At 44.2% G+C, this 3,690-nt stretch overlaps 1 pseudogene; it reads right to left on the reverse strand.

Annotated features, from left to right (window-relative positions):
• Window positions 1–1,669: 1,669 nt before the first annotated feature.
• LOC101604940 lies at window positions 1,670–2,619 on the reverse strand (annotated as a pseudogene).
• Window positions 2,620–3,690: the final 1,071 nt, after the last annotated feature.

Raw genomic sequence — 3,690 nt, forward strand, 5'->3', positions numbered from 1 at the left:
GAACCTACATCCTGTGGCTTCACAGGCAAGTGCCTTAACCACCAAGCCATCTCTCCAGCCCCTAAAAGCCAAATCTTTGAGGGCCATTCTCATACAGGTGGGAGAAAAACCTGTGTACCCTGAACAAAGGTAAAGCTGAAGGAGTTGAATATTCTTCAGTGAATAAATTACATAATTATATAATAAAATTATTTTCAAAGAAGGAGGAAGAAGGACTGAAGAGATGCATTAGTGGTTAAGGCATTTGCCTGAAAAACCTAAGGACTCAGGTTTAATTTCCCAGTACCCGCATAAACCAGATGCACAAGATGGAGTATGCATCTAGAGTTCATTTGCAGTGGCTGACACATCCATTTTTTTTCTCTCTCAAATAAATAAAGTAATTTAATTAAATTAAAGCCAGGTGTGGTGGTGCACGCCTTTAATCCCAGCACTTGGGAGGCAGAGGTAGGAGGATCACCGTGAGTTCAAGGCCACCCTGAGACTACATAGTGGATTCCAGGTCAGCCTGGGCTAGAGTGAGACCCTACCTCAAAAAAACAAAAAAAGGGCTAGAGAGATGGCTTAGTGGTTAAGTGCTTGCCTGTGAAGCCTAAGGACTCTAGTTCGAGGCTTGGTTCCCCAGGACCCACGTTAGCCAGATGCACAAGGGGGCGCACGCATCTGGAGTTCGTTTGCAGTGGCTGGAGGCCCTGGCGCGCCCATTCTCTCTCCCTCTCTCTCTCTCTCTCTCTGTCGCTCTCAAATAAATAAACAAAAAAAATTTTAAAAAGGAAGGCTGGAGAGATGGCTTAACAGCTAAGCCATCTCTTTAGCCCTCCCCAGCCCCCAATGATTTTTTTAAAGCAATCTGGCACCTGACCCTTACATAGCTTGGGATACATAAGTCACATTTTTTCCCTTTAGAATTATTTTATTAAATCATGAATATACTACAACTTCTTAACTCTACACATGCACTTAAAAATTTTAAAGGAGGGCTGGAGAGATGGCTTAGTGGTTAAGCGCTTGCCTGTGAAGCCTAAGGACCCCGGTTCGAGGCGAGGCTCCCCAGGTCCCACGTTAGCCAGATGCACAAGGGGGCGCATGCGTCTGGAGTTCGTTTGCAGAGGCTGGAAGCCCTGGCGCACCCGTTCTCTCTCTCTCCCTCTATCTGTCTTTCTCTCTGTGTCTGTCGCTCTCAAATAAATAAGTAAATAAATAAATAAATCTTAAAAAAAAATTTTAAAGGAAAAATGTCATGTCTTATATTACACCATGATACTGGCTAACAGCTTTTCAAAACTTTGAGAAAAACCTTAAAAAAGGTTTCACATGTCACCTGAAACTTACAAATTTAACATTATCAAAGAACGAATGCGTCTATACTGTTACAAAGACCACTGGAAAGAAACAACAATCAAAGAGCTAAGAAATTGTCTCAAAGGCATTTTTTTTTTACAATCCTTCCTCCATAGTGAGGTCATGTTATTAAATAATCCAATCCATTCACAAAACGGCTCTCTGCGTCTGCTCTGGTGTCTTCTGTGGTATCACTGCATATTTATGCAGGACTGAGATAATAGTTTCCTTAACATTGTTATTTCGATAACCTGAAGCTGGTCTGTTACCTCTGGGCTCCCATCCTCTCCTGTTTATACAGTGAAGCCCATGGCAAGTAGGAAGAAGCTCAGTATCGGCTCCTCCCGCCATAACCCCCACTTCCTCCTCTGCCTCCTGGACCACAGTTTCCTCCACCATACGGTCTCCCCATGTTCCTGCTACCACCAAAGTTTCCACTCTTCACTGGACCATAGTTAGAAGCTTGCTGGTTATAATTTCCAAAATCACTGTAATTTCCGCTTCCATCATTTCCTCCTCCACAGTTGTCATAATCACCTCCAGGGCCCCCACCCTGGTTGCCATACGCAGGTCCTCCACCACCATCTCCCCCTCTTCCTCCTCCATAACCAGGGCTACCTCCTAAATCGCCACCTCCAGGTCCTCCTCCATATCCACTGTAGCTGTCCCCAAATCCGCATCCACTTCCATATGCACCCCTCTTCCACTCCTAGAACTCTGGACTCTGCGTTTCTTGTCTTGACAGTGCTTTTCTTGCTTATGCATTATGACCATTAATGGTGTGATTTTTTTTTTTTTTTTTTGCAATACAATTTTATCCACAGGATCATGGTCATCCAAGGTAACAAAGCCAAAGCCTGTTTTCTTTCCAGATTGCCTATCAGTAATTATTTCAATAGTATCAATTTCCCCATAGTCTTCAAAGTAATCTCTAAGGTGATGCTCCTTGGTGTCTTTAATTCCACCAACAAATAGCTTCTTCAACAAATAGCCACATGGGCTCCAGGTTCTCCAGACTCCTCTCTGGCTACGGGGCATTTTGGTCAGCGACTCTCCCATCAATGGAATGGATGCAGCTACGGCAGCATCTATCTCAGCCAGGGAGGAGAACGCTGCAAAACCAGATCCTCTCGACCATTTGCTTGCAGGATCCCGCATTACCACACAGTCTGTGAGCTTTCCCCATTGCTCGTAGCAGTTTCTCAAACCTTCTTCAGTGGTTTCAAAGCTTCAGCCACCAGTGAAGAGTTTAGGGACCTGTTCCTTTTCTCTCTCCATCGCGGGCTCAGTCGCTTCAGCCCGATTTTCCGCAGCCGGGCGAGATGAGAGAGGACCGGACTCGTCCTGGCTCCGGGGCCATCCCGACCACCGCACCGCCGAGGAGGAAGTCACATTTCTTCTTAGCAGATTTTAGCTGGAAACTGTATCAAGAAGCTGCACTTGGAAGTATTAGATGCCAGGGGGTCTTTAGATAAAACAAAACCAAAACCCTGCCAACCAGTGCTATGGTCTATGGTCCCAATGCTGAGTTCTAATTAAGTGTCGGTAAGAGGGAGGATCATAGTGAAGGTTACTCCTGGAAATGTCCACCATCCAAAAGAAAAGGACTCTTCCCTGAGGTGTGCGCATGTTTGCTGAGGCATCCGAAACCCTCATGTATTGTCCAAATTAGATACTGAAAGGATGCATTTGAAGCTTCCCATGGTTCCAGGAAACCAGTTATGACTTGTTGCGCCTGCGGAGCCTATCCCCATGGCTATAGTTAGCAGAGTGACAAGGCCGTTTGGCGACACTTATAGCATAAACGTCATTAGCTATGTTCCATTTTAGAGCCTGCCATTAGGAGGAATTTTGTCAAGAAATTGAAATGCCATCTTAAATGAATTCATATGACCCTGGCCCATGAAATTCATCAACCTTCAGGTTGGAAGTTTGCCAAGAACATAAAGTCCTGGCACATCTGTCTTTATCTGTACTTTCAAGGGTCAAAGTAGTTATTCAGCTAAATTGAATCACGATTTGCTAATAGATTCCAAGCTCTTTCAAAATAATTGAGTTATTTTGAAGCCTTTTAAATTTGAAAGTAAAATGTCATATTGATGCTTTCCTTAAAGTCTTACGAGAATTATGATACCATGAAAATATTTGTTTTGTGAATGCCTAGTGATGGTAGTGGTGTTTTTGTAATGAAGAGGGTTTTTGTTTTGTTTTGTTTTGGTTTTTTTTTTTTTGGTTTTTCAAGGTAGGGTCTCACTATGGCTCAGGCTGACCTGGAATTCACTATGTAGTCTCAGGGTGGCCTCGAACTCACGACGATCCTCCTCCCTCTGCCTCCCGAGTTCTGGGATT

The sequence above is a fragment of the Jaculus jaculus genome, chromosome 11 (assembly GCF_020740685.1).
Source record: "Jaculus jaculus isolate mJacJac1 chromosome 11, mJacJac1.mat.Y.cur, whole genome shotgun sequence".
In the NCBI taxonomy this organism is placed as follows: Eukaryota; Metazoa; Chordata; class Mammalia; order Rodentia; family Dipodidae; genus Jaculus; species Jaculus jaculus.